This window comes from Pleurodeles waltl, chromosome 4_2, assembly GCF_031143425.1.
Source record: "Pleurodeles waltl isolate 20211129_DDA chromosome 4_2, aPleWal1.hap1.20221129, whole genome shotgun sequence".
Lineage (NCBI taxonomy): Eukaryota > Metazoa > Chordata > Amphibia > Caudata > Salamandridae > Pleurodeles > Pleurodeles waltl.
Genome location: NC_090443.1, coordinates 469,033,082 through 469,058,417, shown reverse-complemented (window position 1 = coordinate 469,058,417; position 25,336 = coordinate 469,033,082).

Below are 25,336 nucleotides of genomic sequence, written 5' to 3'. Positions count from 1 at the left end.
AAGGGTGGTCTGCTTTTATCTACAGCAACCTAACATTTTGTGGGTAACCTATTAGTAAAGCAGGTCCACATTCTAACCTTGATAGTTCAGAGCTTGAGCACTAGTCACCTGTCAAATAGGCTATATTGTATCGTTCTAATGTCTGAGGCACTCAAACGTGCCTCTGATGCTATGGCCTAATGCTGACCTGCATCACTCAGAGAAGAAGATACTCTTCTCAGAGTCAGAAACATATTTAAGACTTATCTCTTTGAGTAATATTCCTCCTCACCCACTTAAATGAGCTCAGTGCTTTTGCACGCATTGACTTCCCCTCAACTGTTTCAACAACCTTATCATTTTGAGTACGTCGATTGGTATTTGAATGTGGCACATCTACGGATGGGATGGCTTTGTACCTCTAAGGACTGTTGGATAAGGGTGTTTTCACATTGCTCTTAACATATGCGTACATAACAGCTGGGGTTACGTATGAGTTGCTTATTTATTATGGGGCTCATGTTGGGGAGTAGGGGTGGTTCCGTGTGTGCAGTACTTGCTGGATTGGGGTCAGTTTAGGGGGCCACCATCCGAATGGCAGTCCCCTGGTACCTTGTATGTTGGTGTGTCCAATGTGAGTCTAGCTCACGTGGTGTTTGTGTCTAGTGATTGCGTTGGTTTATGGGATTTGTGAGGAGAACCTGAGAGGTTGCCCTTTCACTTTTTGTTGCACAGAAGCAAACAGTTCCCCAATTTCCCAGTATACCTAGTGAGATGCATGCAATATTTGGGTAATTGTAGTCTACTGTGAGATATTATTAGGTCCACTGGAATTATGCGACAGGAGAGGACCAAATTATCCAGCAGAGTTGAATAAATTATGCGGCAAAAACGCCAAATTATGTCTCATTATTTTGTCATTTTTAAACTTGGTAACGCTGAATGGGCATAGGTTGCACCACATTAGCACCTGTTTAATACTGAAATTTAGCAATGACCAACAGTAAGGTGACCAGTCCCGCTTTGCAAACGGCCTCCACTGCGTGGCAACGTGAGTCACTGCATTTTTAGTAACTTTTGGTAAAATCTGCAGATTACATGGCAGATGTAGGAGGCTGGACTGGCTTGTAGTGAGTACCAAGGGGTACTTACACCTTGCACCAGGCCCAGGTATCCCTTATTAGTGTATAGGGTGTCTAGCAGCTTAGGCTGATAGATAATGGTAGCTTAGCAGAGCAGCTTAGGCTGAACTAGGAGACAAGTGAAGCTCCTACAGTACCACTAGTGTCACTTGCACAATATCATAAGAAAACACAATACACAGATATACTAAAAATAAAGGTACTTTATTTTTATGACAATATGCCAAAGTATCTCAGTGAGTACCCTCAGTAGGAGGATAGCAAATATACACAAGATATATGTACACAATACCAAAAATATGTAGTATAGTAATAGAAAACAGTGCAAACAATGTATAGTTACAATAGGATGCAATGGGGACACATAGGGATAGGGGCAACACAAACCATATACTACAAAAGTGGAATGTGAACCACGAATGGACCCCAAACCTATGTGACCTTGTAGAGGGTCGCTGGGACTGTAAGAAAACAGTGAGGGTTAGAAAAATAGCCCACCCCAAGACCCTGAAAAGTGAGTGCAAAGTGCACTAAAGTTCCCCAAAGAGCACAGAAGTCGTGATAGGAGAATTCTGCAGAAAAGACCAACACCAGCAATGCAACAATGATGGATTTCCAGACTAGAGTACCTGTGGAACAAGGGGACCAAGTCCAAAAGTCACGATCAAGTCGAGAGTGGGCAGATGCCCAGGAAATGCCAGCTGTGGGTGCAAAGAAGCTGCTACTAGGCAGTAGAAGCTGAGGATTCTGCAGAAACGACAAGGGCTAGAAACTTTCCCTTTAGAGGATGCATGTCGCACATCGTGAAGAGTCGTGCAGAAGTGTTTTCCCGCCAAAAGACCGCAAACAAGCCTTGCTAGATGCAAGCTTGTGGTTTACGGTTTTTGGATGCTGCTGTGGCCCAGGAGGGACCAGGATGTCGCAAATTACGTGAGGGAACAGAGGGGGCGTCCAGCAAGACAAGGAGCCCTCTCAAAAGCAAGCAGCATCTGGAGAAGTGCTGGAACAGGCACTACGAAGTGGAGTGAAATGGTGCTCACCCGAAGTTGCACAAGAGAGTCCCACGCCGCCGGAGGACAACTCAGGAGGTCGTGCAATGCAGGTTAGACTGCCGTGGACCCAGGCTTGGCTGTGCACAAAGGAAATCCTGGAAAAAAGCACAGGAGCCGGAGTAGCTGTAAAAGACGCGGTTCCCAGCAATGCAGTCTGGCGTGGGGAGGCAAGGACTTACCTCCACCAAACTTGGACTGAAGAGTCACTGGACTGTGGGAGTCACTTGGACAGAGTTTCTGGATTCAAGGGACCTTGCTCGTCGTGCTGAGAGGAGACCCAGGGGACCGGTGATGCAGTTCTTTGGTGCCTGCTGTTGCAGGGGGACGATTCCGTCGACCCACAGGAGATTTCTTCGGAGCTTCTAGTGCAGAGAGGAGGCAGACTACCCCCACAGCATGCACCACCAGGAAAACAGTCGAGAAGGCAGCAGGATCAGCGTTACAGAGTTGCAGTAGTCGTCTTCGCTACTTTGTTGCAGTTTTGCAGGCTTCCAGCGTGGTCAGCAGTCGATTCATTGGCAGAAGGTGAAGAGAGAGATGCAGAGGAACTCTGAGGAGCTCTTGCATTCGTTATCTAAGGAATTCCCCAAAGCAGAGCCCCTTAATAGCCAGAAAAGGAGGTTTGGCTACTTAGGAGACAGGATAGGCTAGCAACACCTGAAGGAGCTTATCAGAAGGAGTCTCTGACGTCACCTGCTAGCCCTGGCCACTCAGAGCAGTCAAGTGTGCCAGCAGCACCTCTGTTTCCAAGATGGCAGAGGTCTGGAGCACACTGGAGGAGCTCTGGGCACCTCCCAGGGGAGGTGCAGGTCAGGGGAGTGGTCACTCCCCTTTCCTTTGTCCAGTTTCGCGCCAGAGCAGGGCTGGGGGATCCCTGAACCGGTGTAGACTGGCTTATGCAGAGATGGGCACCATCTGTGCCCATCAAAGCATTTCCAGAGGCTGGGGGAGGCTACTCCTCCCCAGCCCTGACACCTTATTCCAAAGGGAGAGGGTGTAACACCCTCTCTCTGAGGAAGTCCTTTGTTCTGCCTTCCTGGGCCAAGCCTGGCTGGACCCCAGGAGGGCAGAAACCTGTCTGAGGGGTTGGCAGCAGCAGCAGCTGCAGTGAAACCCCGGGAAAGGCAGTTTGGCAGTACCCGGGTCTGTGCTAGAGACCCAGGGAATCATGGGATTGTCTCCCCAATACCAGGATGGCATTGGTGGGGCAATTCCATGATCTTAGACATGTTACATGGCCATATTCGGAGTTACCATTGTGAAGCTACACATAGGTAGTGACCTATATGTAGTGCACGCGTGTAATGGTGTCCCCGCACTCACAAAGTCCGGGGAATTGGCCCTGAACAATGTGGGGGCACCTTGGCTAGTGCCAGGGTGCCCACACACTAAGTAACTTGGCACCCAACCTTTACCAGGTAAAGGTTAGACATATAGGTGACTTATAAGTTACTTAAGTGCAGTGTAAAATGGCTGTGAAATAACATGGACGTTATTTCACTCAGGCTGCAGTGGCAGGCCTGTGTAAGAATTGTCAGAGCTCCCTATGGGTGGCAAAATAAATGCTGCAGCCCATAGGGATCTCCTGGAACCCCAATACCATGGGTACCTTAGTACCATATACTAGGGATTTATAAGGGTGTTCCAGTATGCCAATGTAAATTGGTAAAATTGGTCACTAGCCTGTTAGTGACAATTTGTACAGAGAAAGCATAACCACTGAGGTTCTGGTTAGCAGAGCCTCAGTGAGACAGTTAGGCATCACACAGAGAACACATACATATAGGCCACAAACTTATGAGCACTGGGGTCCTGGCTAGCAGGGTCCCAGTGACACATAACAAACATACTGAAAACATAGGGTTTTCACTATGAGCACTGGGCCCTGGCTAGCAGGATCCCAGTGAGACAGTGAAAACACCCTGACATACACTCACAAACAGGCCAAAAGTGGGGGTAACAAGGCTAGTAAGAGGCTACTTTCTCACACAACCCCCCCCCCCCCAAACGAAGGACAATAAGGCTAACCTTGGCCAGTTGAGACTTTATTGTCTAAGTGGTGATAAGTAGAGAGTAGCTCTGCAATAGACTGGTTACTCCCTTTATCATCCACTATATGGTTACTTCCCTGTGGGGATGTAAACCACCCTGTTTGAAGTTTTTTAGCTAAGCAACAATGTCAAGATATATTTTCAGAGTTTCTATCAGTAGGTTTTAGTTTAGAGCAGTGGGAATTGTCCACTGAACCTATTTGTTGTGATGAGAATGCCAGACAGGGATGCTGTCTCAGTAAAGCTATAGCTGGGCAAAAACTTTGCCCATATGGCTGGAAGAGAGAACAGGGATGCTGTTTCTCTTTAGTTGGAGCAGGGCAGTGATGCTGTCCTATGAGCTCCACACTAGGGCAGGGATGCTGTCCTAAGTGTTGTGAGGCAGTGCAGGGTTTCTGCACTAAAGTTTCTCTGGGAGGGTGGGAGGGATGCTCCATTTTAACTAAAATGGTGCTCTTTTTCTCACCAACGTTAGTTATCCCACAGAGAGGTACTTCCACCTCAGGGAGTACAGCTATGCCAGCTGATGATTCCCTTGGACCAGGTGCCACCCTAGGAGAGGTGTCTCCCACCACAGGAATGGTATCCTGAATGGCAGGGTGGTTAGGGGATACTGTGATACCCCTTTTACCTGTTGTTGGAGAGGGATCCTGAGTTTTCAGGCCTTTTCTCCTTTGCTTTTTCATTTCAGTAGAAATGAGAGGGAACAATTCCTCAGGGATACCCAGCATGGCTGCATGGGTATAAAACTCTACATCAGCCCAACCTGATGCCTCTAGGTCATTACCTAAGAGACAGTCTACAGGTAAGCTAGGTGATACCACCACCTGCTTAGGGCTAGTAACTCCACCCCAACTAAACTGAATTATAGCTAAGGGAAGAAACTGAGTGGAGTTATGGACATCAATAATCTTATACTGTTGTCCAATGATGTGTTGTTCAGGAGCCACTATGTTTTCAGTCACCAAAGTGATACTGGCACCTGTGTCCCTATAGGCCAAGGCCTCAACACCATTTATTGAAACTGTCTGCCTGTACTTATCCATTGTAAGGGGACAAGCAGCCAGTGTGGCAAGGCCAATACCACTAGGTGTGACAGAAACTGTCTTGGGACTAACTACCCCAGTTTCTATTATGGACCCATAAGTGAACCCAACTACACCCTTAACTTGACTGTTGACAGCAGTCCCACCACAAGTGCCACTACTGCTAGGGGCACTAGAGCTTGATGTATTAGTGGTGGTAGGCTCAGGGGGTTTACCTGGACAGGACTTATCCCCTGGCCTATGGCCTCTGTTTTTACACACAAAGCACCAAGGCTTTTTAATGTGTGTAGGTTGAGAAGAAGAGGAAGAATTTGTTTTATCCCCACCCCCTGAAGAGTGTTTAAGATTAGAAGAAGGATCTTTGGTTTTACCCTTATCCCTATGCTTATCTTGAGATTTCTCACCATCTTTCTTCTTGCCATCCTTGTCACCCCCTGTATGAACTTTTCTGTTCACCCTTGTTCTGACCCATTTGTCTGCCTTCTTTCCCAATTCTTGGGGAGAGGTCAAATCAGAGTCTACCAGGTACTGGTGTAACAAATCAGACACACAATTATTAAGTATATGCTCTCTCAGGATAAAGTTATACAGGCTTTCATAGTCAGAAACTTTACTGCCATGTAACCACCCCTCCAAGGCCTTCACTGAATGGTCAACAAAGTCTACCCAGTCTTGTGAAGACTCCCTTTTGGTTTCTCTGAACTTCATCCTGTACTGTTCAGTGGTTAAGCCATAACCATCTAGGAGTGCATTCTTAAGAACTGTAAAATTATTGGCATCACTTTCCTTCACTGTAAGGAGCCTATCCCTACCCTTTCCACTGAAAGATAGCCATAGGATAGCAGCCCACTGCCTTTGAGGGACCTCCTGTACAACACAGGCCCTCTCAAGTGCAGCAAACCACTTGTTAATGTCATCCCCCTCCTTGTAAGGGGGAACTATCTTGTGCAGATTCCTAGAATCATGCTCTTTTGCAGGATGACTATTTGGAATACTGCTGCTGCCACCATGTGTTTCAAAACCCAATTTCTGTCTTTCTCTTTCTATCTCCAAGGACTGCATATCTAAATCCAGCTGTTGCTTCTTGAGCTTCAGCCTGGATTGTTCCACTCTCAATCTATTGAGCTCCCTTTCTAACACTCTGTCATCAGGGTGGGTGGGTGAGGCATGTCTAGAGACAGAAGTATGCTGAGATAGAACAGAAGGAGACCTGCCCTAACAGAAGGCACCCTAATAGCTTGACTAACAGAAACAGCACTTCTACTATGATGAGAAGGGATACTCTTACTGTGATGTGAGACCACACTGTCAGAATGGTGTGACTCTAAATCAGTCCCAGCTATGCTAGGTGGCTTGCTAGGGGGCAGGCTTGGAAGTTTCCCTCCCACCTCTTTTGCTAGGGGTGCCCCAGAATCAGAGTGGGAACCATCAGCTAACTTTTCAACAGGGGTGCCAGCTCTGGCCTTATCCTGTTCAACAAGCATATTTACCAACAGTTCTCAAGAGGGATTCTTCCCTACACTTAAACCTCTTTCTATGCAGAGACTCCTTGCTTCTTTCCAGCTAAGGTTATCATAAGCAAGTGTGGACAGATCAACAGTTTGGCCTGTGCCAGACATTTTAGAAAGTGTTTAAGTGATAGAAAAAGTGAAAAAAAAGTTTTTCAGAACTTTTTGAAAGACAGAAAAAAAACTTTTAAAACTTTTTAAGAACTTTTTAGAAAGTTTGAGGTACTTTTCAGCACTTTAGAAAAGAGGTGAGAAAAGAAATGCAAAACATTTTGGTTAGGTGTACATACACTGAACTTGTTTTGTATATTTTTCTCTTATGAAAAGTACAATGACAAAAGTGGTAAGTAGTTACAAAGCACTTATCCCACCGCTGCACAACCAATGTAGGAGGCTGGACTGGCTTGTAGTGAGTACCAAGGGGTACTTACACCTTGCACCAGGCCCAGGTATCCCTTATTAGTGTATAGGGTGTCTAGCAGCTTAGGCTGATAGATAATGGTAGCTTAGCAGAGCAGCTTAGGCTGAACTAGGAGACGAGTGAAGCTCCTACAGTACCACTAGTGTCACTCGCACAATATCATAAGAAAACACAATACACAGATATACTAAAAATAAAGGTACTTTATTTTTATGACAATATGCCAAAGTATCTCAGTGAGTACCCTCAATAGGAGGATAGCAAATATACACAAGATATATGTACACAATACCAAAAATATGTATTATAGTAATAGAAAACAGTGCAAACAATGTATAGTTACAATAGGATGCAATGGGGACACATAGGGATAGGGGCAACACAAACCATATACTCCAAAAGTGGAATGCGAACCACGAATGGACCCCAAATCTATGTGACCTTGTAGAGGGTTGCTGGGACTGTAAGAAAACAGTGAGGGTTAGAAAAATAGCCCACCCCAAGACCCTGAAAAGTGAGTGCAAAGTGCACTAAAGTTCCCCAAAGAGCACAGAAGTCGTGATAGGGGAATTCTGCAGGAAAGACCAACACCAGCAATGCAACAACAATGGATTTCCAGACTAGAGTCCCTGTGCAACAAGGGGACCAAGTCCAAAAGTCACGATCAAGTCGAGAGTGGGCAGATGCCCAGGAAATGCTAGCTGTGGGTGCAAAGAAGCTGCTACTAGGCAGTAGAAGCTGAGGATTCTGCAGAAACGACAAGGGCTGGAAACTTCCCCTTTGGAGGATGGATGTCCCACGTCGTGAAGAGTCGTGCAGAAGTATTTTCCCGCCGAAAGACCGCAAACAAGCCTTGCTAGCTGCAAGCTTGCGGTTTAGGGTTTTTGGATGTTGCTGTGGCCCAGGAGAGACCAGGATGTCGCAAATTATGTGAGAGGACAGAAGGGGTGTCCAGCAAGACAAGGAGCCCTCTCAGAAGCAAGCAGCATCCGGAGAAGTGCTGGAACAGGCACTACAAAGTGGAGTTAAAAGGGTGCTCACCTGAAGTTGCACAAGAGAGTCCCACGCTGCCGGAGGACAACTCAGGAGGTCGTGCAATGCAGGTTAGAGTGCCGTGGACCTAGGCTTGGCTGTGCACAAAGGAAATCCTGGAAAAGTGCACAGGACCGGCAATGCAGTCTGGCGTGGGGAGGCAAGGACTTACCTCCACCAAACTTGGACTGAAGAGTCACTGGACTGTGGGAGTCACTTGGACAGAGTTGCTGGATTCAAGGGACCTCGCTCGTTGTGCTGAGAGGAGACCCAGGGGACCGGTGATGCAGTTCTTTGTTGCCTGCGGTTGCAGGGGGACGATTCCGTCGACCCACAGGAGATTTCTTCGGAGCTTCTAGTGCAGAGAGGAGGCAGACTACCCCCACAGCATGCACCACCAGGAAAACAGTCGAGAAGGCGGCAGGATCAGCGTTACAGAGTTGCAGTAGTCGTCTTCGCTACTTTGTTGCAGTTTTGCAGGCTTCCAGCTCGGTCAGCAGTCGATTCCTTGGCAGAAGGTGAAGAGAGAGATGCAGAGGAACTCTGAGGAGCTCTTGCATTCGTTATCTAAGGAATTCCCCAAAGCAGAGACCCTAAATAGCCAGAAAAGGAGGTTTGGCTACTTAGGAGAGAGGATAGGCTAGCAACACCTGAAGGAGCCTATCAGAAGGAGTCTCTGACGTCACCTGCTGGCCCTGGCCACTCAGAGCAGTCCAGTGTGCCAGCAGTACCTCTGTTTCCAAGATGGCAGAGGTCTGGAGCACACTGGAGGAGCTCTGGGCACCTCCCAGGGGAGGTGCTGGTCAGGGGAGTGGTCACTCCCCTTTCCTTTGTCCAGTTTCACGCCAGAGCAGGGCTGGGGGATCCCTGAACCGGTGTAGACTGGCTTCTGCAGAGATGGGCACCATCTGTGCCCATCAAAGCATTTCCAGAGGCTGGGGGAGGCTACTCCTCCCCAGCCCTGACACCTTTTTCCAAAGGGAGAGGGTGTAACACCCTCTCTCTGAGGAAGTCCTTTGTTCTGCCTTCCTGGGCCAAGCCTGGCTGGACCCCAGGATGGCAGAAACCTGTCTGAGGGGTTGACAGCAGCAGCAGCTGCAGTGAAACCCCGGGAAAGGCAGTTTGGCAGTACCCGGGTCTGTGCTAGAGACCCGGGGAATCATGGGATTGTCTCCCCAATACCAGGATGGCATTGGTGGGGCAATTCCATGATCTTAGACATGTTACATGGCCATATTCGGAGTTACCATTGTGAAGCTACACATAGGTAGTGACCTATATGTAGTGCACATGTGTAATGGTGTCCCCGCACTCACAAAGTCTGGGGAATTGGCCCTGAACAATGTGGGGGCACCTTGGCTAGTGCCACGGTGCCCACACACTAAGTAACTTGGCACCCAACCTTTTCCAGGTAAAGGTTAGACATATAGGTGACTTATAAGTTACTTAAGTGCAGTGTAAAATGGCTGTGAAATAACGTGGACGTTATTTCACTCAGGCTGCAGTGGCAGGCCTGTGTAAGAATTGTCAGAGCTCCCTATAGGTGGCAAAAGAAATGCTGCAGCCCATAGGGATCTCCTGGAACCCCAATACCATGGGTACCTTAGTACCATATACTAGGGATTTATAAGGGTGTTCCAGTATGCCAATGTAAATTGGTAAAATTGGTCACTAGCCTGTTAGTGACAATTTGTACAGAGAGAGCATAACCACTGAGGTTCTGGTTAGCAGAGCCTCAGTGAGACAGTTAGGCATCACACAGAGAACACATACATATAGGCCACAAACTTATGAGCACTGGGGTCCTGGCTAGCAGGGTCCCAGTGACACATAACAAACATACTGAAAACATAGGGTTTTCACTATGAGCACTGGGCCCTGGCTAGCAGGATCCCAGTGAGACAGTGAAAACACCCTGACATACACTCACAAACAGGCCAAAAGTGGGGGTAACAAGGCTAGAAAGAGGCTATTTTCTCACAGCAGATGATGGATAAAGTAGCAAATGTGGCAAATCTGTAATTATGTGAAAATCGCTGTGGCCTCATAATTTCAGTGGCCATGGGTACTTTGGAGGTGTAACTAAAATACTTGGCTGTGTTAGATATGATGTATGCAGCAGGAAAACAGCTGCACTGTGCTATGTTGGCTGCTCTGCAGTGTGGGCACAGTGTGTCCACTGCATTCTGTTGTACTCAGTCATGTTAGTCAGCAGTACTGCAAGTCCTATTGTCAGTGCTTTAAAATATAAATATATAAGGGCCAGATGTAGGTAAGTTACAAATTGCGACTTGCAATTTGCGAGTCAAAGCGACTTGCAAATTGCAACTCGCAATTCGCGATGCAGAAAGGTGTCTCAGACACCTTCTGCGACTCGCTATGGGGTCGCAAAGACCCACCTCATAAACATTTATGAGGTGAGTCGCAGTTTGCGACCCCATAGCGAGTCTAGGCACTCACGGGGATGGTGGCCTGCTGGAGACAGCAGACCATCATGTCCGTGACTGCTTTTAAATAAAGCAGTATTTTTTTTTTCACTTTGCAGCCCGTTTTCCTTAAAGGAAAACGAGCTGCAAATAGAAAAAATACTGAAACCTTTTTGTTTCGGTTTTTTTCAGAGTAGGCAGTGGTCCATAGGACCACTGCCTGCTCTGAAAAAATAATTTTGTGAGCATTCGCAAAGGGGAAGGACCCCTTCCCGATTGCGAATGAGTTACCATCCACTTCAAGTGGATGGTAACTGCGAGTTGATTTGCGACCGCTTTCGCAGTCACAAATCAACTCTACATAGCGGTGCGAATCGCAAATAGGAAGGGAACACCCCTTCCTATTTGCGAGTCGGAAACACATTTTGCAAGTCGGTACCGACTTGCGAAATGTGTTTCTGCATCGCGTAAGGGCTTTTGCGCCTCGCAAACTGCGTTTTTCACCGTTTGCGAGGCGCAAAAGCCTTCCTACATCTGGCCCTAAATTCCCCACCCGACAGAATAATTTCTCTTCTATCTCAAGTAATTGGCTGTTAGGTGTGTCAGCCCACTTCCTGTGTAATGCTTGTGTTGTAATGTACGTGGTGCTCTTTTACATCTAAAAAATACTCACATATTAAATTCTATATCTCACAGATCCACTGTGCACAGAAAGCAATCTTTTTTGTTATTGGCAAGCGCAAAGCGCTCCGTCCATGATGTAATCTCTCTTTGGGCTTCAAACCACGCCCAGGTCACGTCAGTCACTTTCATTGGTTCCTGGGCTTGCTCTTTAAAATCTGCTTGCTTTCATTTGTTAAAGGCATGCATACGTCATGCCTTTTCTGGTGTTTAGCCCACCTACACAGCACCGGTAAAGTACTGAAACCATTCGAGGCTCAATGTTTTCATCCCGGGTTTCCAAACTCTTTATATGTTTATTTTCCCTGCAATGCGATCGTGCTGGGGTTTACATGGCGCAATCGCGCTCCGTTTTTACATTTTCAAATCCAGCGTGATTGCGCTGCATTTTACATAGCGCGATCGCACTGTGTTTTTTTTTTCTTTTAATTTGTGTCAAGAAAAGTCCGGCTAGGAGTTTACAATGCAAATAGCTCTAACTCAAGCAAATGCAAGCCCCGTTGCATTGAAAATGCTTGCTTTCCTTTTCACTGCAGTACGATTTTTTAATGTTTTAGTGTGAAACCAAATCAAATCCAGGCCTGTTGACTAATTTTATTAGAAGCCAGCCCCAAAGTAGAGTCCGTCCTCTGTTTGACAAACTTAGTAGGAGAATGGCTAGTTAGCGAGATATGCTGTTACAATGTTTGTTAGGAAGATAAATGTTTCTTTTATTGGCTTGGGGAATGAGGGGTGGGGGAACTCCAATTATTGATTAAATTTGTCTATAACTGTGTAGTGCAGTACCATTATTTTTCTTTTATGTTTCATTCTAAGCCCTTTGCAAATAAAGAGATTAGTGATAAGGTTCAAAGGTCCCCTGCAATATTTATTACTGTTGTATCCCCTCATCATACATCTGCCAACCCAAGAACTCTTGCATAACCATGTGACTGCACAGTGCTAATTGTATGCAGAATCTGAGCAAAAATCACAGGGTTCCGTCACGGATATAGTGAACATACGTGTAGCAAGGTGGCAGTATAATGTGGTAAGACTTGTGGTCTTACCTTGTAATACTAGCACGTTACCCAGAAGTGGACCTCAGATTGACACTAGTAAACCTTAGCTCAGTTCTGGTATAATGGAAAAGAGCAGTCAGGCTACTTAGAGGAACATTTGTTAAGCATTTCACAACACCAACGTGAACGATAAGTAATTGACACAATGCAAAAGCAATCCGACACCAACTTATAAAAATAAAGCATATTTTTATATTAATTTAAACACTGAAACCAAGTTGATATGTTGCAGACAACCAGGGTTATCGGTTTTAGAGTATTAAAGAAATCAGCACTTTGCGGAGCTCTCAAACCCTATCATTGCGTTCAATGGGAGAAAACATGGTATGCTGGGGTCCCATCGGGGTTCCTTGGAACCCATCGGGGGTTAAGGTCTCAATGGACAGTATTTCGTTACCTTGCCCACAGAGTCTGGGTGCAGAGGTGCTCTGGCTGTGCTTTGTGCTTGGTGTGAGCTTCAACACAACTCCCGGGGTGCAGGTCACTGATTTTCTTGGGGCTCACTCAAGAAGGGCCGGACAGGTTGCACTTCTTGTGACACAGCACGACGATTCTTCTGCAGGTTGCAGATGACTGGTTCCACCATTCAGGAGAGTCTGCTGCAGGTTATGGCATCCATTGGAGTTCCTGTTGCTTGGAGCAATAAGCTTTTGCCATGGTCACATGTCACACACACAGTTCCAGAATATGGTCTCCTCAGGGCACTTAAGTGTCCAATCTTTATGCTGGGGCGGAGTCCAAACTCCTGTTGTTGGTGACAGCATCTTCTCTGTGTCTCTTTTTAGAATTAAAGTCAAAACTGAGGTTCTGGTGCCAGGGGAGGCTCTGAAATCCTAGATTAAGGGGTGATAAGTGTGTGGAGGACAGTGGGCAATGGGCTACTGGTTCCTGTGGCTAGTGAGATGACAACCTTCTGTGGGAGTACATCACTTTTCTACCCAGACCCACTAATCCAGGAGTTGCCAAAATGGTAGAACCCTTCCTGGGCTGTGCAGACCTCCCAGCCCACCCTAGTGATGTGGCTAGCCTTTTGGAGGTGTACACCTCCTGAATGCATAATTTTTCTACCGGTTGGCTTGGACAGGGCAGGAAGAGCTTTGTCCTAGGAGGCGGGACAAGAGATCACGTACCAAGGGCAATGAAAAGTCTTTGAGTCTCATTGCATTGATTATTTAAACACTAGCCATCCTGAGGAAGGAGGTGTGAACTTCTTGCTGCTCAGGTCCTTTATCTCTACCTTGGGGAAGTGTTAGCAGAACCAGGAGGAAGGCAGACTCTTGTCTTGGTGGCATACACTCGGAGAAGCCTGCTAAGGAAGGAGAACGCTGGCAAAGTCAATGGGCATCTTCTGAGGACCCCACTGGGGTGCATGCTGGGTAAAGCTGGGAACAAGAATCATGTTTAGGGTTAAAAAGTACAGTTTTCAACACCAAACATGGGGGAATTCGGTCAGACCATCATGGAACTGGACATCTGGGGTTTACCCGGGTGCCAGCCCATGTTGTCCTATGGACCGCCAATCACTTGCGGTAGTATTAAGTTTTAAATGCTATCACAGGGCCATATACTCATGTGCATTAATGTCCACACTTATAACATAATACACCCCACCCCCTGGGCTATAGGAGGCCTGCCTTAGGGGTGAGTGACTTGTGCTATGGGAAGTGAGGGGGACTTTGGCTGCACCTTAAACTCGAGCAGGCAAGATGCTCGTGTAGGCTGACATGGCAGCTCTGCATGCTTTGCTTTCATTCAGATCAACCAGGGTGGCACAACCAGTGCTGCAGTGGTGGTGACCCTTTTACCATCCCTGCCCTGGGTACCAGTGGTGCCATTTACTAGGGCCTTACAGGGGTGGTTAAAGTCCTTGTCAATTGGGTGTACCAAATCACAGTACAAATTAAGGAACAGAGCACTGGCACTGGGATCTGATTAGCATGTCTCAGTGCACTTTCAGATTAAAAACGATAGCATCAGTAGTCTAACTGGGGCAAAACATTGGGGGTTACCTGCAAAGAGCCCATTTTCTTACAATATGTATTGCATTTAGTCATAATTACTTGTTTCAGGCTCAGAATACTACAAGTGGTGGGAATGCACTATACAAATGGACTTATCATAACATGGCAAAATGCTCAGGATATCTATGCCTTGAATCTCACAACCGATGACTATTGATTGTTGGCTAAATGGTAATTTGGACAGTAAAAAAAAGTAGTGCATTCAAAATCATTTATAAGTATAAAAGAAAGTTCATTTTTCATTATTTTAAACACTTTCTCATGTGTATTAGCAAATTTTGCACAGCGGTTTTATCTTGTTAAATATATTGTTATTGCTTCCTTTCCTCTTTCTACATGTTGTATATTGTTTCATTTCAAATTATCCATAAACATGTTGGTCTTCTTGCCCCAAGACCATCTGTAAAGCTGGCAGGGTATCCAAGGGTGTAGAGCTCATGCTGCAAAGGACAAAGTGCAAACTGGAGGTCCAAGGATGGAAACATGGCATGGAAGAAGAGTCAGTCTTTCCGAGCTAGAGTTTTATGAAATGAGTACTACTGAGAGTCTTAAGGTTAACATATTTTATTTAAGTGTTGAGAGGCAATTCAATGTGTGGTGTTTGTTTTATTATGGCACTGTTGTAGTCAGTGTCCTAGGGATAACATGCCCCTCAGGTAGTGGTCAATCTCTTTTTCTGCAAGCTCAACTTGAAAAAATTAGAAATCAAACCCCTATACCCACCTCATAACTGCTGTTACTCAAATCTCCATGACTCAAAGTTGACTCCCTAACATCAGGGATTCCCAATGTAAGTGCAAGAAGCCCCGGATCCCTTCCAGGTTTCCATGATATACAATGACTACGCAAATGAGTTCCAGTTAGATTCTCTGTGATTAAATATATTGCATGACAATGTCTTGAATAATTATCATGGAGCTGGTTCTCCTGGACTTATGGTAGACACCCTAGTCTCTTTCTAAAGAAAAAGCTCAGGGATATGGTGGGGTGGCATAGTGTGTAGGAGCAAGCAATAAGGTATGGTACCAGACTATCATTGTCAGAATATTGTCTCAAATAAACGTTGGTACCGAAATACAGTCTACGGAAATATCTGCCGCTTGGTTTAGCCTGCACTTAATTTGAGCTGGTGGATGCCTGTGCGGCCCAGCAGCACTCAGTTTTGAGGACTGGTACTTATTTTCCCCATCAGACTTTGACTCAGAGCAAGAGAGAGAAAAACACAAAAGGAGAGAAAAAGGAGGAAAAGAAAGACAGAAAATCATGACAAAGGGGTAAGCAGGGATGAAAAATGAACCTGCATTGGAGAAATAAAGAAGAAGGGAGTGCCTGGTGCTAATGGATGACAGCAGAATGTGATGAAATCAAGACTATGTAGCCTTGGTGATCGGCAACCCCTACATTCTTCAGCACTGGCTGCAGGCTCCCGTATGAAAACGTTGGACAACAGCATTTATTTTACACAGTAAGTACTAAGGATAATGGTAATTTTGTTAATAATATTTAGGATGCAATTCTTATGTCAGATGATATTTCTGTAAACATGATTTTGATACGCAGCTGTGAAATTAGTGCAGCTCTTTCCCCTAAAGAGGTTTGTAGAATTATATTGACATTGGGAGTGCAAGGGGGCTCTCTGGGTTAGACTTGGAGGAGCCTAGTCCGCCATGGTCTAAATAAAGGTGGCTTCCCATCGATGTGTAGTATTGCCACCCACCTTGTTAATGTGACACTTCAGCCAAATTTGGGCTTGGGAGTGATGCTTTTAGTAGTTGTAGACAAGAGCTCGCCATATGTGAGAGCATTTAGGGGCATGAATTGAACTCATGGAGGACATTCAAAGCACAGTCAGATTTGGGGTGACTTTAGATCTTAAAGTAGATCTCCTTAAGGGTACAGTACAGGAATTATGCATTGTGTGTATGCTTTGGATGGTATTAACAAATTTCCAGCCTTTTCCGATTCACTGTGCCATGCCTTGTAGGGGTTCTAAGCCCTGTAGGTTTTCAATGAGAGCTTGTTTTGTAGACCTATATTGCCAACCCTCACATAGGTTACAGCCAACATCATCCTGAACTATTATTTCTCAAAGCAAATCTTCTCATTATGTTCATTTTTGGAAGTTCTCAGCTGGTGAGGTAATATTTTGGAAAGCCTTTAAATCCGCGGGAGAGTTAGGGCTTCGGCAGGATTTTCAGAGAGTCAGACTTTATTTTCAGAGTCTCAAGTAGGATTTTCAAAGCCCCAGATGGCTTTCTTTTGTTAAGCATGGGCTTTTTCTACACTTTGGGCTCGATTCAAAGCGGTAACTTTCCCTCTTTGGTGAGTTTACACTTCTGAGTAAATTTACTACTTTTCAGTTTTCACAAACTACACTTTTGAATTAAATTGAACTTTTGTAGTAACTAATTGTTTTGTAGTAAGTCCAGCAGTACACATGGCCAGGGCCACTGAAATTATGCGCCTGCGTGGCTGCAGCGATTTTTGCATAATTGTGGATTTGAGGCTTTTAACACATAACCCATCATCTACTGCATAATCTGCAGATTTTAGCAAAAGCAAATGTTTCTAGCTCAAACAGTTCAAAAGTTACTAAGCACGTAACAACTCATGTTGCAGCACAGTAGAGGGCTCTCTGCAAAGGTTGACTGGTCACCTTTCTGTTGCCTCTTGCTATTTTTAGGTGTTAAACATGTACATGGCAGTGTTAACAAATGATAAAATGACAGAATAATGAATTAATGCTATCACAAAATGTGCTGCAGTACCCTGCGTAATATGCCTTTTCTTGCACCATAATTTAGTCAACTCTGCCACATAATTTGGCCCTCCTCTGCCACATAAGTCCATTGGCCCTGCAGATGTCTAACCACTGGTACTGAAACACCCTCACATATCAAATAATAGAAGTAGGGACATCAAATGCAAGTTCATGGGAAAAAGTTATATTAAATTAATTAAAGCAGCTAAATATATATATATGTATATGTATATATGTATATATATATATATATGTGTGTATTATTTAATTGTAAGTCCCTAACTCCATTATATTCTATGGGAGGCTGTTGTGGTGCCCATGTGTAGTGCTAGAGGTACTACTAATGTGTAAATTATTATAAAGTGAAAATTACTACAAAAGTATAGTTTGTGAATACTGAAAAGTAGTAAGGTTACTCAAAAGTGCAGTTTGGGAATCAGGCCCCGAGGATGATCACAGAATGAAATCACGTTGGTAACCGTTGTAAGTGTCATATGATTGGCTCCTATTCTATGCAGAAATGGTAAAGGGTTTCAGCTCACCAGGTAAAGTAGAAATATGATAGCTGGAATGCTCTTTGTGGACTTAATAAAAGCAAGTCCAGATTCACAAACTGCACTATGCTGTACTTTTTGTAATACTATTCTAGTTCTACAAAATGCACTAAAAAGTGCTAAAAACAGTCCTTTTGTCGAAACATACTTTTGAGTAAGTTTACTACTTTTCAATCTTCACAAACTTCACTTTTGTAGTAATTTACACTTTTTTGGTAACTTTTACTTTTGTAGTACGTCCCTACTTTCATTATTTTCTACTGGAGTGTGTTGCAGTACCAGTAGTCAGCCATGTGTAGTACTGGATTTACTACAAAAGTGTAAAGTATTAAAAAAATGCAGTTTGTGAATACTGAAAAGTAATAAACTTATTAAAAAGAGTAAGTTATCTTTGTGAATCAGGCTGACAGTGCTTGGGCCTTTTTTGCATTAATTAATCCCCTGCTAGGTACTTCCTTAAGACTGCTGCTGTATGGCTGCATAGGCCCAGATTATATATTTCACTATGGTGGTCCCAAATTCGTGGATGTTTGAATCTGAAATTGGCTATGAGGTGTGACCCTGTAATTGCCCAATTTTCACTGACCATGTAATCCTGTCACTTAACTTCCTTCTTGTATCTTCAATAAAGGAACAAAGCCACAAGGGGGATGAATTCCCTCAGGTTGATTCTTCACGCCTTTTGGATGATCTCCTTAGACCTTCTAATAAGGTGCTATGATTCTCCTTCAGTTGCACATTTTCATCCTTAAGATTGACCCCTTAGGCTTTTTACTAAGATGTCAATCCTCAGTGGACCTCTGGTTGGCTGTGACCAAGGCACTGCTGTGGGTTGCTTCTTTGTCTCTGTTAAATAGCCCCTAAAGAGCATTACTAAGGCAATGTTTCTCCTGCGCATGTCTGTGGGCTACTTCTAATTGCTCTTTGATCCTTATAATTTATGATGTCTGGCTCTATTCTGTGATTCAGGGGCACATCTACCAATAGTGAAGTAGGTGCAGTAACATCAGATTCTTTGGGTTTGAAGGACCCACTACACTCTAGCCATTGATCTTTTTTTGCTACCAAACAACTGGATGGTGGCTTCTCATTACTTGTTTGCATTAAGGCACATAATACCCTGCCAACGCCACTACAGTGCCTTTACCTGCAGTTCCCTCACATTTTGCTCTGGAAAAATATGCATCTTCCTTGACTGCCTGTACCCAACAGATGCCCTGGGACGCTGCCATGTCACTTGTGGGTGGATTCCATAGAGACCCACGCAATGAGGAACAGCAATGAATTAATGTAAATTGCATGCATTCTATCTCTCTTTCTTTCATCATGACAGGTCTAGTTACAGCGATTTACCACAAGATAAGAGACTTGCCTCTTTTACATGACACCAAAATGAAACCCTCATGGGCCACATTGCAACTAGATTCTTTCACAACCTAGCAATCCTCTACAACAATGGTCTCCAAACTTTTTAATGCCGCGCCCCTCCCAGTTGAAAAATAAAAATCATTGCCCCCCCCCTTAGAATTTTTCACTAATATTTTATAAAGATGGCAATGTTTAAATATGTCTGGATGTAGTTAAACATTGCAGTTAAGTACTGTTACTTTTAAAAAAATGTTATAACATGTTGATACTTAAAACAAAACACTGCTATTTGTGTAATGCTTCTTTTTGCCAGAGCCTGGCGACCCCCCCGGGATCACTTAAGGCCCCCCCAGGGGGGCCCATCCCCCAGTTTGAAGACCCCTGCTCTACAATGTAGTGTGCTACTTGTCTGCTAATGCACTTTATCATCTCGTTATGGGCATAATACACTATATGAATGCAATTACCTGAAAATACAATAAACCAATGTATCCACAATCATATTAATTCACCAGGCTTTGATATCAAGACTAGAGCTCACATCTTGTGGTCCACAGCCAAAACATAACCAGTAGAATACATTGGATTTTATTGTACTGGAACATTTACATAGTGCTTACTGTCCCTATGTGGGGTGCTGAAGCTCTTGCCTACAAATTGTGGCATGCTAGACCATGTACAATGTGTGGTTGAAAGGGTGTTGTTTTCGTTTATGAAAAGATCCGTTCCTACTCTTCGCGAAGAGACTCCTAGTGAAGGGGCGCAGTTCACAAAACTATTTCTATTTATAGCTATTACCTACAATTGCAAAGGGTATCATCTGCATGTGGAATTACCAAATCTTGATTCACAAAATCAGGATTTGAGGAATGTTTAAGTAAAGGCATGGAAGTCAAAATGCATAGTTTCCACCAGATGTGCTTAAACTCAGAGGCATATTTAGTAAAAGTTCACACAACGCTGGGGATCACACAGATTTGCTGCACTGTGTTGCGTGAACATGAGAGAGCTGAACAGCACTCTTTGTACCAATATATGTCTCTCTTCAGCTCTGTACCTGAACTGGTGCGCTTGAGGCTGCCTAGCACCAACACAGGCATCCTTGCATCATAGTGCCAGCGGGCCTGCTTTATGGGCAGGATTGTTTTTGTGCAGGAGGGGACACCTTCCTGCACAAAAACAATCGTGGTGCACAATTTCCTCTGTGTGTGCTGCAAAATGCAGCACACATGGAAAGAGGAAGTAACGAGAAATAAACATATTTTTCCTCATTACGCCATGGTCGGAATGGCATACATTCTGGTGCAATCCCAGGCCTACTGATTTCAGGCAAAATGTGATTAAGTCACATTCCAAAGGTGGATGCACGGAAACGCCCATGATCCACTCATTGAATGCCTATCACTATGAAATCTAATGCAATATATATGTGTCCGGTGAGTGGTCATCTTACACTCTCCTGTCCTACCTTAGTGGGTGTTCACAAAAACTTGCAATGTCTTTCACACACTCGCACTCGAAAGATAAGCCTGAACGAACCAGCCTAAGCGGTGTACCGAAAGAGAAAAAGTTCACCTCCAATTTATCAGGGCTGCATTAAAAGTACACATTTTATCACTCTCAAGTTCATTGGCTGGCATCGATTTTATCACCATGAAAGAAATGAAAGGTTGTATTGGCCATGCTTATATTTGAATAGGGGAGTGTAAATTTGTTAAACTCTCTCCGTGTATCACCAATATCAAGTTGTTGTTTTTTTAACTTTGTGAACAAAGTTAACTTGGTGAATTAATTTTTAAGTGTCTGAAATATTTGGAAAGCGGTTCATTTTACACGAATTTAGTCCACGGCCATCTTTGATGTTAGAGCGAATGTTGGATTAAACCATTCCTGTCCTCACACTGCGGGGGTGGTTTGCCTCGCCTCAGGGATTGAATTCCGGTCTCACGTGCAGCAGTATTTATATGTTCCATATGCAAGCCGTCACCAGTCAAAATGAGGCCCTTCTTCCTGTTTAGGCAGAAGGTTAAGACCTGGCACCGCCCTTGGGGGCCACAGACTCAGATTGTACATTTCACCCGCACTGGGCTTCTCGGTCCCTCTAAAGTGTTCCAATATTTACCCGTGTGCCAGACTTACAAGCAGTCCCTGCCATTAGCAGCACATAAAATGCCAGGGCGAGTTAAATTATTGAAACGACAGGAATATTAATAGCCTGGCCAAGAAGATATGGGAACGGGCTCGAGCTGCATCCCCGCGCAAGGCAGTTCATAAATCTTGCTGTGGAACCCTAGCCTAAGCAGCAAGGGATGGCTTCCAGATGTTTGCTAAGCGCTGCCGGTCCCCAGGGCACTGCCAATCTTGTACCTGGGGCAGGAAGTTTTGCTTTTCGTTTGTCTGTACACAAGCCACATACTAAGTTGAACGCCCTTCACCTCCAGATGATCTCTGCCTGCCTTCCTCACCGTGTGCTCTCCCTGTGCTGCTCGTAACTTTTTACCTTCTTTGTTGGACCAAGACTCATGAATGTACTCTTGTTGTTTTTCAGATTTTTTACTGGAGAATTTTTAAATGGTACTCTGGTATTTAGAAGCCCTCCACTAGAGTTATAGGCCCGTGCTGCAAGCCATTAATAAAGGAGAGGGCCGTTATTCTCCGGTGTAGCTCGAGGTCGAAAGGCCATGTTATCAAAATAGTAGATTTACAGAATGTGGAATGTTCGCAATTAAACACAGAGAAACAAAAATAAAAAATATTTGGATATTGGAAACAGCTCGTTGTGATTGCGACTTATCCATCTGAAGGCCACACTGAAATCTCACTCATGCAAAGATAAACGTCACACATGGTAGAACCTGAACGCCAAATGTGGCTCTTTTAATGCTCGGCTCTGTCTGGAGTAGTTAGTTGGAGCTGTGGAGACTTGAGGAAGTCATTCTATCAGGCAAAGGCGCCCCCTACAGATTCCATTAAGTGTTGGGGAGGCCGCATTTGGCCACCTCAGAGTGTTACTCCAGTACATTTGTAAACCAGGTGGCTTGCAGTGAGATAATGGTGTTAGTTTATTTGTTTTATTTGTATCATTTCAGTAATGTGATAGTTCGTGTTTTCACTAATCTCAAAGGCTGTGTAATATTTCAAATTCTAAGGTAATCAAATATGCTGATTATTTCTCATTCACACCATTTCAAAGTTATTCTAAAAAAGGAACTTCTACACAGTAGTGGACCAAGATGACGTTTTTATTTGCAGTTTCATCCCCAAAAGACCACTCAAAATTCGTAATGACATCAATGTTATTGGTTCAAAGTAATAGGCAGCAGTAGGAGATATATATCACACCTCCACTAAAATCCTGTAAAAGGGCAAGTTTGGTTTGTAACACTAGTCTTAAAGTTGGTAGTGGTGTGGTATCAGGTATCCTATTACCAGAGATAACAAAGGCAGTCAGCCGAGGCCCACTATATCACAGATTCAGTTTGTATGCCCCAGCACACATTAGTACAGTCCATATGTGGAAATAGTAAATCATGCCATTGAGTTGTGTAGATGGTGGTTCCATGAATCCCAGGTTTATTTAAGTGTAATACAGTCGCTTGCATATTCTGAAGTACAACACATCATTTAGAAGCCTGGCAACACGTGTTTCATCACTAAACATGACTTTTTCAAGACTGCATATAACTAAATAATATACAAGTACAGGGATAACGTAAGGTATCATATTCTCAAATATTTGACAGATATTGTGCAAAGATTTATAGTGCCCGCGTGTGAGATAAGCTTTATCATAAAGAAAGACTCATAGTCCGGAACCTGGTTAAGAAACAAGGAAATGCCCAACTGAGAAAGGATGCACCATGTGACCCTAAAGGTGTAAAGGTGTGACACACGGTGATGGAGAGTCTATACGTGTGCTTAGACAAGTGTAATGAGATAATATGAAATCATACCAGGTCAGTGAAAGAAACCCCATAACCAAGTTAGAAAGCCCCAACGCAAGAAGAATAAAAAGGTTACAAAGATAAGGCTTCAACTTGCCAAAAGTGTACGAATCACACCAGCTAAAAGTAGTTTGATGAACTCCTCTAATACTTAAATTAAGAAATGCCTGATGGAACGGGGAGGGAACAAAATTAATGAATGGCATCTAGAGCTATCAGTTTCTTCATATAAAACGGCAAATTAGTCTAGATTAACTAACCTATTCAGTTCAGATGGGATGACTGAAATGTTGTTACAACCCTCTGAAAAATATTGTATGCAGAATGGTAGACCCATAGTGTCTGTAAACCCCATTTTCGTTTTTTGTAAAACAAAGAGTTTGATAACTCAGATCAGTACTGTCACAGGAAATGGAATGGATTTGAAAGGAAAATAATACTTGATTAGATAAACTCCAGATACAACAACTATAGAATTAGCCGTAATCAGCATCAAGCACAGTATTGAAAATTAGGTAAAGACATAACATCACAGGAAGTACCTTTAAGGACTCGATCCAGTAGCAAATAATTCTTGTAACAATGAAACCAGTCTAATTGGTAATAACATGAAAAATAGGGACCCTCACTCTAGTCAGGATAAGGGAGATACCCAGCTCTGATAACCCCTGCTCAATCCCTTGGTAACTTGGCACGAGCAGGCAAGCTTATCTCAAAAGCATTTGCATATAACACACAGTAAAACAGTGACAACACTACAAAAGGACACCACACCAGTTTTAGAAAAATAGCCAATATTTATCTGTGTAAAACAATACCAAAACAAGAAAAATCCAACATACAGTAATAAAGATATGAATTTTGCATGAATTGCTTAAAAATACAGTTCATTGAAGTCAATAGCTCCGTCTGGGACTATCACAGTGTTGTGAAAAACATCCAACAATTCAGGCCGGTGCAGGCAGTGGCGTCGTTGATGAATCTCTGACGTCGGTAGGCCCAAGAAGGCGGTGCGAAGTGGGGTGGGCTCTGTGCGGCAACCACGGTCACGGTGCAAGTAGGGGTGTCTGTTGACGACACTGGAGTTGATGGCACTGGTGTCGGTGGACCGGGGCTGCGGTGCGGGATGGTGCTTCGTGTACCTCACAAGCGGTGTCCATAGGCCATGGGGCAGGCAGCGGCGTCGGTGTCAGCGTGGAGCGGTATTGTCGGAAATGCTAAGGCTGCGGTGTGAGCAAGGAGATGCAGAGTGCAGGGCCCACAGATCACGGTGCAAGCAGGGCTTGGGCCACGGCTCCGTGTGAGGTCGTCAGGTCATGGTGCAGTCAGCGGTGTCGTTGACAGCGTCACAGTGGTTTTTCTTCTGTTGCGGCACAAAACACACAGTTTCCTGTGCTGTAGGCAGATGAAGTTGAAGTCTTTGATATCCCTGAGACTTCCAACTGGAGGCAAGCTGTACTCCAAGCCATTGGAGAAACTTCACAAGCAGGATACACAGCAAAGTCCAGTCTTTGCCTTCTTTAAGGCAGAAGCAGCAACTGCATACCAACCCAGCAAAGCACACACAGAAAAGAGGCAGTACTCCTCCTCCAGCTCTTCAGCTCTTCTCCTTGGCAGAGATTCATCTTGAGCCAGAAGTGTTGTTGAGAAGATCCTGCTTTGCCAGAGACTGCATTGTGTAAGGGCAGGCACAGCCGTTTCAGGTGTAAGTGACCCCTCATCCCTCCACTCAAGTCCAGATAGCCCATCAGGATATGCATGATACACCCAACTCCCTTTGTGTTAAGGTCTAGAGGGAATTCATAACAGCCCAACTGTCAGTCTGACCCAGACTTGGAATATACAAGCAGGCAGAAACACATAATGCTTTAAGCAAGAACATTCTAAAAGTGGCATTTTCTAACAAACAATTTAATAAACAACTTTACCAAAAGATGGGTTTTTAAATTGGGAGTTCAGACTCCATATCTTTATCTGCTCCCAAAAAGACAGGGTTAACACGCCAAAAGATGCCAGGTCTAACAGGTCTCAATTATCTGTGACATGTTGTAGCATCCACATCCGAGTCTCAAGTACACCCAAATACGCTGCAGCATCTATCGTTTATAAATCCACGCGGTTGCTGGATATAGAGAGTGGACCGTTCGAAGGTGGGGATGGGGGCTATATTGTAATGGTGTTAAGGACGAGAAACTAGAAGATGCACATGGAACTAGTAACAGATCGGTTGCAAACCATTAAAGATTAAGACAAGAAACCTTAAGTTGTTTTTGGATCCACTTAAAGGTC